Genomic DNA, 11,683 nt, shown 5'->3' on the forward strand with positions numbered 1-11,683 from the left:
TGTGGTGACTCAAAAGGCAGAAAATGGACAGATTCGGCTTTAACTTCATACCTGAGTTTGATGGATCTTCCACTGGACCGTCTGTTGTCGAATGGGTTGAAAAGGCTGAGAACATCTGTAAACTGTGCAGAATTAAAGAACCAGCCACAGTCATTCCTCTGAGGTTAACTGGAGGAGCCTATGCAGTCTACCAGCAACTCGGGGATGAACCAGACTGGGATGAAATCAAGCAAAGCCTGTATACAGCGTTTGGTACAGATCCGTTTGTTGCATGGCAACAGTTTATAAGCCAGCGACTTCACCCCAAGGAAACAGTTGACAAGAACCTAGACAACCTACGAAAGTTATCGGTACCATTTGGTGGAGTCAATGACAAGATATTAAGCTGTACCTTTTTAGTAGACTTACCTGAGGAGATCAGCAAACTGTTGCGGGCATTGTCACGAATTGATGAATTGACAAGAGACGAGTTATTAGCCCAAGCTCAAAACATCTGTAAGGAACAGGAGACAATTGCAGCAGCAGCTAGTATTCGACATGCAGTAGTCGAACCGCATGGAAGCAATGTAGATTCTCTCCCAGGTAGTAATAAGCATGTAGGCCCAGTGTGCTATAAATGTGGGGAGGCCAATCATTTTGCTAAGGAGTGCCGGAGTGATAGGAGTTGTGTATATCCATGAGCACAAAGAACAGTACAATGCTATCGCTGCAATAAGTTTGGGCACATATCCCACAACTGTTCGGGAAACAACGTTGGGGGCAAGATACTATTGCCACTCTTGCCCCTTGCCAATCAATAAACACAGGATTACCGGTCATTGGCGTTAAAATTGATGATGTGCAGTGTTCAGCACTCAGAGATACGGGGTGTTCCCGGTCTATAGTTAGTGCACATCACTGTCAGATGTGGCGGGAGCAACCAGTCAGTATTATGACGATCAATGGCTTGTCCCGAGCATGTTGTGGTGAAGGGACAGTCACGATCTGTATTGAGAAGGGTGACACAGCCAAAGTTGACGTTCTGGTGATGCAAGAAAAACCCCTTGGCTATGACATGTTGATTGGAATTGATGCAATACAAGCAGTAGGAGGCGTCATAATCACAGCGCCTGCAGGTGTAATGCTTGGAAAAGGGAAAGAAGTCTGTGCAACCATGTCTATTGAAAAAAAGAATTTCTGTGCTACGTTTGACAACAACGAAAAGGCATGGACTGCAAAGTGGAAATGGACTATAAGCCAGGCACCAGATCGGCTGTGCAACACCATTCCAGAGTATGCAGTTTCCATGAAGAATAGGGCGATATATGAAGAAGAACTTCATATGTGGATTGATAACGGATGGTTAATACCATACCCACAGGAATATCTGGGACCGTCCAAAGGTTTAATTCCGCTCATGGCTGTTGAACAACCTACTAAAGACAAAATGGATTACCAAGAATTGAATCAACATGTTGATGCTTTCACTGGAAACGCAGATGTGTGCGCTGCTAAACTAAGAGAGTGGCATCAGAAAGGGGGTAATGTAGCTCTGCTGGATTTGAAGAGAGCCTACCTGCAGATATGTGTCCATGAGTCATTATGGTCATTTCAGACAGTGATAATCAAGGGAAAACGATATTGTTTGACACGTTTAGGTTTTGGCCTAAACGTAGCACCCTTAATAATGACAACAATTATTAAAACTGTTTTGATGCAAGATGAGACCACAGCAAAAGCTGCTTCAGCTTACATTGATGACATCTACGTTAATGAGGATATAATGTCAGCAGATGTGGTTCGAGCAAAACTGGAATTGTTTGGGTTAATAAGCAAAGACCCTAAGCGCCTAAAGGATGGGGTGCCCGTGTTGGGCCTATAGGTCTGGGAGGAGGGCAATATTTTGCAATGGAAGTGAGGGAGCACGATTCCAGAGTTACCCAGTGTATTGACAAGACGCATTGTGTTTTCTATTTGCGATAAATTAGTAGGACATCTACCTGTCTGTGGATGGCTCCGATCAGCAACAGGAGTGTTAAAAAGACAATTAACTGCAGTAACCAAAGGATGGGACGACATGGTGGATGATGATTCTCTCCAGCAAATGATGGTTGAAATATTGTCCAGAGTACATAAGAACGACCCTGCCCGGGGTGAGTGGCAAGTATCTGGAACGAACTGAATGCATGGGTTGACGCAAGTTCACTGGCTACAGGTGTCGTGTTGGAACAATTGGGTGCTGTTGTGGAAGATGCGTGCTGGCTTCGTCCAAAAAATGATGCCCAGCATATAAATTTGGCAGAACTTGATGCCACGTTAAAAAGGCTTAATCTTGCATTGAAATGACAGGCTAAGGTTGTGCATCTTCACACTGACTCATTGTGTGTTTACCACTGGTTGACCGACACCTTGCCTGGAAAGGCTCGAGTTCCAGAATAGAGCTGCAAGTGAGATGTTAGTACGAAGGAGACTGGCAATAATAAAGCGTAAATAGTTGATGAATACAGCTTGCAGGTGGACATTACCTTAGTTTAGTCGATGCAGAATTTGGCTGATAGCTTGACTAGAGTACCAAAGAGGTGGATTGATGTAATGAAGCAGGGATCTGAAACTCCACAACAGACATGCACGGCCGTAACAGATCAATTAACACCTGACCAGATCCGTACAATACATCAGCAGAGTGGACATCCCGGAATTCGGAGGACAACATATTTTGTCCGAAAAGTGTGTCCTTCAACTACAAGAGCATCAATCAAGGCAGCTATATTCTCTTTTTTTTTTTTTTTTTTTTTACACAGTGATCACCACATATCAAGGCCCGGAAGCCACTCAGGGATAAGGGTTATTGCAAGTACATTACGTTAGTGTGGAGATTTGCTGAAGTGTTTACTTAAGGGGGCGGTTCATTAGGAATTTGTTAACATTGGACTTGAAGACATCCAAGTTGTAGTCCAGAGGGAAGCAGGCAGACGGAACAGAGTTCCACAGGCGTGCAGTTCTAAGAAAGAAGCTTTCTTCATGGAATCCGCATTTTGATTTAGGCACAGATATAGAGTGGGGGAAATTTTTCACAGTGGATTCAGCTAGACGGGTGTTTTTCGTGAAAGATTGGCGAGGGGGGACCAGAGATTGGAGTTCAGACGAGCATCTGCCATGGAAATAACGATAAAACAAGGACAGGCTCGCAACGTCTCTTCTGTGGGAGAGAGGTTGCAGGGTAGAGAAAAGGGCATCCCCCACCAAACCACAAAGTCTATTTTGTACTCTGTCAAGGCAGGATAGGCTGTTTTTAGCAGCTCCTGCCCAGATATGGCAACAGTATTCCATCCTTGAACGTACTTGGCTTTTATATAGATAGTGAAAAGTGTCAGCAAATTGATCCGGCAAAAAGGGAAGCTTGAGGTGGAGGACAAGTAGGAATGGATGTAATGCATTATGAGGGCAGGCATTTTTTGACCTTGACAGATTGTAACCTGATACGTTTCATGATATGGCACCTATTGACACGACAGGATGCATCTAGCATTATACGACAGTTCAGAGCTGTCTTTTTTAAAACGTGGTGCTCCACTTGAAATTCTGACTGATAATGCCACTACGTTTCGATGTCAAGAATTTCAGAAATTCAGGCTGGAATGGGGGATTAGAATGCATTACCGATGTGCATATTTTCCCGAAGGTAATGGTATAGCAGAGCGGTGTCACCACACCATTAAAAGAATTGTGGCCAGGACACAGTGTTCTATTCCAGAAGCTGTGTACTGGTATAATGTGACACCAAAGAACGATGCACCAGCTAATGGGATTTACCGCTATGAACAGCATGTAAAAGGAATTCATGTCACACCATCAGTGGTTAGTGTTGCCAATACACCATATCAAGTGGGAGACCGTGTTTGGGTAAAACCCCCAAATGCTGGGTGCACTGTAAAATTTTGCAGAGGAAAAATAGATAAAATCATGTCCTCAGGCCATATTGATTAATGGTGTACCACGTCATGTAAAAGATATCCACCCCTGTTATACCTCTTCTGATTCTGAGGAAGATCACATACAGTTCAGGAATGATCCTGATCGCCTACTGCCCCTACAGGTGAGCATAGAAACACTACCCACAGAACCAAATGACGGAATGATGGAACATACTGGTGGCAATAGCGATGAGAACGATGGACATGAGGAAGTAATACCACCAGTTCCTCATCGAAGTACCCGAGAAAGACGAATACTGCCCACCCTCCGTGATTGTGAAACACTGCCTATAGCACCACGAGAGGGGATTATGGAACATACTGAGGAAGATGGAACCGAGGAAGTGATGCCTCCAATTCTTCGAAGGAGTACCCGACAAAGACGGATACTGCCCCCTTGCCCTGATTGTGAAAATAACAGTGCAATAACAGTGGTAATGATTGTGAAAATAACAGTGCAATAACAGTGGTAATGATTGTGAAAATAACAGTGCAATAACAGTGGTAATGATTGTGAAAATAACAGTGCAATAACAGTGGTAATGATTGTGAAAATAACAGTGCAATAACAGTGGTAATGAGGAAGATGGCAATAAGGAAATGCTGATCCTGATTCTTCGAAGAAGTACCCAACAAAGATGACTGCCCCCCTGCCCTGTGTGTGATCATGAGATCAGGGGGGAGTGTAGGGAAACGTGCGACTTACTTAACTCGCACATGTGCATAATTCAACAGGTCGGTCATGGAATGAAATGAAGAAGAAAGAAACAAAAATGGCTGCCTTATCTCTTTATCTGCCTGCAATGTGACCAGCCGATATGCAGATGGCATGCTCCTGGTTGGAGATAAAACAGGGTTGATTTTTTAGAGGGTCGTTCATTTTGAAGTTGTATTTCGAAGAAATAAGTTGAATTAGCAGAAGTGCGTTTGAAGTTGAGAGAAGGTGCTTATATATACAGAAGTTTGGAAGGTGGAAGTTTGGACAACAGTGTGAAACTTCCCCAGATTGGTGTGAAGGGCAGAAGGAATAACACTCAAGTTATTGAATTATATAGACTTTTTTTCAAACTAGCAGGGCCAGAAACTCTCAATATAGCCATAGAAGAACAGCTCCTACTGCATATACAACTCATTGCGGTGCATAATAGATTCATAGAGGTGCATAATAGATGACATAGATTCCACAATACGAGGCAGCAAGAAGGAGAGGGTCCCACACAGTTTTTAGCAAAGCTTCAGTCCCAAGCAAGGTTTTGCAATTTTACTGTTCAGTGTCCTAACGAGAGCTGCCGACTAACTATAAACAATTCAGAGGACATGGTGGCTGGCCAACTTATAGCTGGACTTGCAAATACAGAATATCAGTGCAAGTTGTTGGCCAAAGCAAATATTTTGACAACAGTGGAACAGAAATTCCACAGACTGGTTAGTCTAGAAACAACAGATACATCTATTCCTCATTTGCGAAACACCCTAAATGAGTATTCAATGTTTGGCTTAACAAGGTCCGAGAAGGAACCGTTTCAAGCAAGGGAGGAACTCAGAACCCGTCAAATTAAACCATGTGAAGGGTGTGAGAGAATATTACACCCCCCAATGGGCTGAAAGGATGGAAAAACTGTCTGACAAGGGAACTCAGATACCATAATTGTGGATATACTGGACACTTATGAAAAGTGTGTTGAAAACCAAAGAGGTTGACAATGGAGTCAACGAGTGATTCAACACGACACCAGTCAAAAATACTTAGCAACAGAGGAGGAGGAAAACAAGTATTTGGTGAACAAAGACAGAAATTAGCAGCAATACCACATCTTGCATGGAACAGAGGTAGATTCAAAAGAAGCCTCTGCCCCCCCCCCGAACTATCATCCTCAATAAAAGTCAAAGTATCTTTGATAATGGAGTTTCATGCCAAATTTGGGCACACATAAGGGAACTTGCTGTCGAATACACAATATCCAGGTCGTCACGGATACTGGTGCTCAAACATGTTCAAGTGGCCCTGAAATACTGGAAGTATTGGGATACACTAGCGATGTGCTAATAGCAACTACCCATAGGATACTCAGGATCACGGACAACCTACTACACATTGAAGGAATAATTTTTACATGTCTTAAAGTTGGCCTTAAAGAAATCAAACAAGTTATTTATACATCAGAGAACATATTGGGATTTTACTAATCCAAGTCGGCACTGAAAGACTTAAGAGTTAATCCCTTGTGACTTCTCACACTAGATATCAAAAGCTGACATGTCAACTTCAAATAATGGGATATGTGGATGTCTCCAAAGAGAAATGGTTCCAAACCTATAAGACTTCTGTTTACCCTATTGGAAATAATAGGGGACATTTGGAATAATGGTTGCGGGAACACTTTAAATTAAGTACATTCAATACCTGCCTCCATCAACCATTACAAGTGATGTCAGAGAGTGAGTGAGTGAGTGAGTGTGTTTGTTTAACGGCATTTCAACCTCTAAGGGTCATTTGATGCCAAAAAAGTTTTGTTGATATAATAGGTTTTTAGTTTCTTGTAAAAATATTTTAAGTTTCTTGAAAAGTTTATCTTTTGAAGCAAGATGCTTTAGGTTTTCCGAAAAATTGTTTTAGTTGTAAGAGGTTTGTTTTTCTAAAATGAATTTTACTTGTTTACTTTATAGGAGTTTGAATACATTTGTTTCTTTTAAATAGTTTATGATTTGTTGGGGTTCCACTTCTTGGAACACTTTCCTAATGTTTGTTGTTTTAAAATATTTCTTCTGAGTGTGTTTGTGTTTTCTACATTCCATCAGTAGATGTTTAATTGTTAGTTGTTGGTTGCAGAGTGTGCAATTTGGTGTTTCCTACACTTTGATTAGGTAGGAATGAGTTAATTTTGTATGTTCAATTCGTATTCGGTTTAGTACAATTTCTTCTCTTCTTCCCTTAAAAATGTTTTGTTTTTCGTTTTTAATTATTGGTTGGTGTTCGTGCAATTTGTTTACAGTGCACTTGTTCATTGCCACTTGTTTTCTATATATTCATTGATTTTTCTTTTTAGGTCTGTGTGTGGTATTTTAATTTTTTTCATTTGATGGTTTGTAGCTTCTTTAGCCAGTTTGTCTGCCTTTTCATTTTCTGGGATGCCCACATGGCTTGGTATCCAGGCTATTATAATTTGTTTATTGTTGCTAGTTTTTCCCATCTTAAATGCAGGAATAGTTCTTGGGCTTCTACATGCAGGCTTTCCATTGGTGAAGTTCGATAGGCTCCCAGGCTAAGTCTTATTCTTAGTAGGTTGTTTTTACAGGATTTATAAGTAGAACTGTATATGGCACAACCATAGTTCAGTTTGGATCTGATATGTGAGCGGTATATTTTGAGCATTGTAGCTGGATCTGCTCCCAGGAGCGAAACCATCAGCTGTACACACTTCCATTCCTTCATCATTGGAAAAAGAAGTCGAAAGAAGATTTATATAGGAATGTTGTGTTGGGAACATTGAGTCAGAACCAGTAGGTACACCTTTGATCTGGTGTTCGAGGATGGTGGTTGCACCAAAAAAGGTCACCAAGAAGGATGGTGAACCTATAAAAATTGAATGCCACAACTATGAAAGAAATTCATCACATTCCATCTCCATTTAACCAAGTGTCTGTTGTTCCCACGTGAATCAAGAAAACAATTTTAGATGCGTGGAATGGATAGCATAGCCCTCAACAGCCCAAGATGCACTTACATTTATAACAGAGTGGGGCCATTATCGGTACCTTAGTTTCCGCGCCTGTGGTGATGGGTACACTCACCAGTTTGATGACATTACAGTAGATATGCCCTGACAGACTCATTGCATTGATGATACCTTTGCTTTGGGATAAAACTATGGAATCTGCTTTCTGGCACACAGCGGACAATATCACCCATTGTGGCAGAAATGGAATCGTCTTCAATCCTGATAAGTTTCAATTTGCTGGCAAAAAAAGTCGAATTTGCCGGCTTTTTAATAACAGTTGGGGTCAACTAAAAAAATGACTAAAGCTATTCTCAACTTCCCGATGTCGATGAATATCACTAGTGTCAGATCGTGGTTTGGACTAGTTAACCAGGTATCATATGCATTTTCACAGGCCGATATCATGTCACCCTTTCGAGAATTATTGTGCATGAAGGACCACAAGTTCTATTGGGATGCTACTCTAAGCAAGCTTTTTGAAGAGTTAAAAAAAAAACATTGTGCGGAAAATCAAGGAAGTGGGTTAAAACATTCAAAATGAACAGGGCAACTTGACTCTCAACAGACTATAGCAAGGTTGGCATCGGGCATTTTTTGTTTCAGAAACACCGACAATGCTAAATGGAATTAGAACCTGACTGAGAAATGATTTGGGCCAGATCCCAGTTTATAAAGGATGCAGAATCTCACTACTCCCCCCATAGAGGGTGAGGCACTAATATTGATATATGGATTGGAGTCTTGTAGGATGTTTGTTTTAGCCTGACCAGATTTATTGGTTACAGTGGACCACCAACCACTGGTAAAAATATTCTCAGATCAGGTTGTTGAGTGGTGCATTTTAGTGAAATAGAGACAAAAATGGACAGGAATTCAAAGGAGGAAAATAGATACACGTGTTGACTGATGAGGAGAACTCTTTATTGTAAAAAGGGGAAGAACAAAAAGGGGTTATGGGATATGTACAGGGAAAAGGGAGGTAATAGGGATACAAGAGTTATCGGACTTTCAACACCCCTGCTTGCTCTTAGAGTGTGAGCGTATTTTTTTTTTTTTTAATTTATTTACTTATTTGTTTATTATTATTATTTTTTATTTATTTTTTATTTTTATTTTTATTTATTTATTTATTTTTTTAATTTTTTTGTGTTTATAAAGAAAGAATACGCGTATATATAAGAGCATCACATCAGCAAAAAAACGAATTTAAAGCCCGAATAAAAGTGGTTTGAATTTTTCTAGTTTTGCTCGGGTTGGGGGTTTGGTCATGATGTCTGCGAGCATGTCTGTTGTGGGGCAATAGATAATTTTTATGTTGCCGTTGTTCAAAGCGTCCCTGATGAAATGGTATTTTATGTCTATGTGTTTGCATCTTTGTCAATGCACTGGGTCTCTAGAAAGTGCTATAGCGCTTTGACTGTCCTCGAATATTTTAATGGGTGTGTATTCCTTATACCAGTCCATTTCTTTTAGTAATTGTGTGAGGTACATACCTTCTTGGGTTGTTTTTGCTAATGCCACATATTCGGCTTCGCATGTGGATAACGCTACCGTGGGTTGTCTTTTTGACTTCCAGGAAATGGGTGGACCGCCTTTTGTTAGGCTGAAACAGTATCCAGATATACTGTGTCTGTCGTATTGGTTTGATGCCCAATCGGCATCGCTGTACGCGAATAACTGGAGTTGATCGTTTGATTTTGTATAGCATAGTTGGTGTTGCATAATACCTTTTATGTACCTAAGTACATGTTTGGCTGCCGTCCAGTGCTGCTCATGCGGTTTTGATAAGTGTTGGGACAACTTGCCAATGATATAGCTTATATCTGGTCTGGTACAGATCATCAGATAGATTAGGCTGCCGACGACTTCACGGTACTTTCTGGGGTCAATGAGGTCAGAGTCATTTTCGGTTAGATCACACTTTAGTTCACATGGAGTTGTCCTGGGTTTGCAATTGGTCATATCAAACCTTTCCAGTATTTTTGTGACTACCGTTCCTGGCTCATCAGTATACGACTTTGAGTTATGTCAAAGTCTATCCCTAAGAAATGCCGGAGTTTTCCAAGGTCCTTCATCTGAAATTCGGACATCAACATCTGCTTGGTGGTGTTGAGCGAATCATTATTATTGGCTGCGATAATTAAATTGTCGACCCATGAGATGATGGTGATTCGTTCCTCACTGTTGTGTCGCATGTAGACACAATGATCCACTCTATTCTGAATGAAACCATTTTTGGTGAGGTGGTCGTGCAGGGTTTGATTCCAATTTCTGCCCGATTGTTTCAGTCCATATAGGGATTTGTTTAACATACAGACTGGTTTCTCGCCCGTTTTCCATCTCACTTCAAATCCCTCTGGTTGCTCCATGTAAATCTCGTGGTCAATTGGGGCATGGAGGTACGCCGTTTTGACGTCCATTTGGTGTACGATGAGATTGTATTGGATAGCTACTTGCATTAGTATGCAGATTGATGTGATGTCAGCTGTTGGGGAGAAAGTCTCTGTATAATCTACCCCCTTGGTTTGGTTGTAACCCTTTGCAACAAATCTTGCTTTGTATTTCGGGGATCCGTCAGGGTTTTCTTTAATTTTGTATACCCATCTACCGCTGATTGTTGTTTTGCCTTTGGGTAGAAGTGTCAGCTTGTACACGTCGTTTTCTTTCAAGGAATTGATTTCCTCCTGCATTGCTTTGATCCAATGGTGTGCCACTGGGGAGATTGTAGCTGCTTTATAGGTGTGTGGTACACCATGTGCGACTTTGTAGCAGTAGTCGAGATTGACAAGTGTGTGACCACTCTCGTCTTGAACTGTCGTTACATAGTCCTCTAAGTAGCTGGGCATCTTGTGTTCCCGCTCTGGGTATCTGCGTGTATAACTGCTTTCTTCTATGATATTGAGTGGTTCATCAACACTAGGCTGTTCTCTGTCTTCTTTCGGTTTTAGATTTTTTGTCAAATCTCTTTGGAGGAAGTCCTCATCATTATTGCTTGGTGGAGAAGTTTGGTTTTGTTCTATGTCAGAGTTGTTGATGAATTTTACTTGTCTGTGTTTATACACTTTCCCACTTTCAGGGTGGTAGATTAGGTATGCTGGGCTGTTTCTGTCGTATCCGATAAATATCCCTCTCTGACATTTTGGGTCCAGTTTCCCTCTTGTGCTGGAGTAGGTGTAGCACACCGAACCGAAGATGTGCATTTTCGAGAGGTCGGGTTTATTCCTGGTTATTTCGTAATATGGAGTTTGTTTCAGGCGGTTGTTGAAACACCTGTTTCGTATAACTGCGGATGTCATGACAGCATAGGTCCACAGGGTTTTGGGTAATCCACTCTCTATGATCATGCATCTCGCCATTTCGAACAGTGTCCGCCAATTTCTTTCGGCTGTTCCATTCTGGTGAGGTGAGTACGGTGCTGAGGTCTCATGTTTAATTTTGTTTTTGTTGGTTAATTTCTGGAAATCGTTCGACTTAAATTCTGAGCCGTTATCTGTCCTCAGTATTTTTATTTCGCCGTAGGGTGAGATATCCGCAATGAATTTTTCGGCGGCGAGTGTGGTGTCATTTTTATTTTTAATAAAATATACAAATACAACACCGGAGAAATCATCGGTGAACGAGACAGCGTATCGGTTTCCGTTTAGGTCTGCCGGGTTTATAGGGCCGGCTAAGTCCGAGTGAACTAGATGTAGTATGCTGGTTGCTCGTTCGTCTGGGTGTTTGTTTCTGCTTTGAGGGAATTTTCCTTGAATGCAAATATTGCAATTTTTATTGTTTGCATTTTTTGGTTTTATTTGCATTCCACGAACTACAGCGGGTAGTTTCGTTACGTTGTCGTAGTTACAGTGGCCGAGTATTTTATGCCACGTGTCGACGTCATAGCATTGATGGCAGCTGTCTTTGGTGGTTTCATTCTGTGTAGTCGTTAAATAGTACAGTCTTTTATGTACATATATTTTGAACCTTCTGCCGTTTTTATGTACGAGTTCATTTTTATTTTCTTTAAAAATG

At 41.2% G+C, this 11,683-nt stretch overlaps 1 pseudogene; it reads right to left on the minus strand.

Moving 5' to 3' along the window:
* Positions 1–9,049: 9,049 nt before the first annotated feature.
* Positions 9,050–9,634, minus strand: LOC145247186 (uncharacterized; annotated as a pseudogene).
* Positions 9,635–11,683: the final 2,049 nt, after the last annotated feature.

This window comes from Euprymna scolopes, chromosome 25, assembly GCF_053919585.1.
Source record: "Euprymna scolopes isolate OS-2025 chromosome 25, ASM5391958v1, whole genome shotgun sequence".
Taxonomy (NCBI): Eukaryota; Metazoa; Mollusca; class Cephalopoda; order Sepiida; family Sepiolidae; genus Euprymna; species Euprymna scolopes.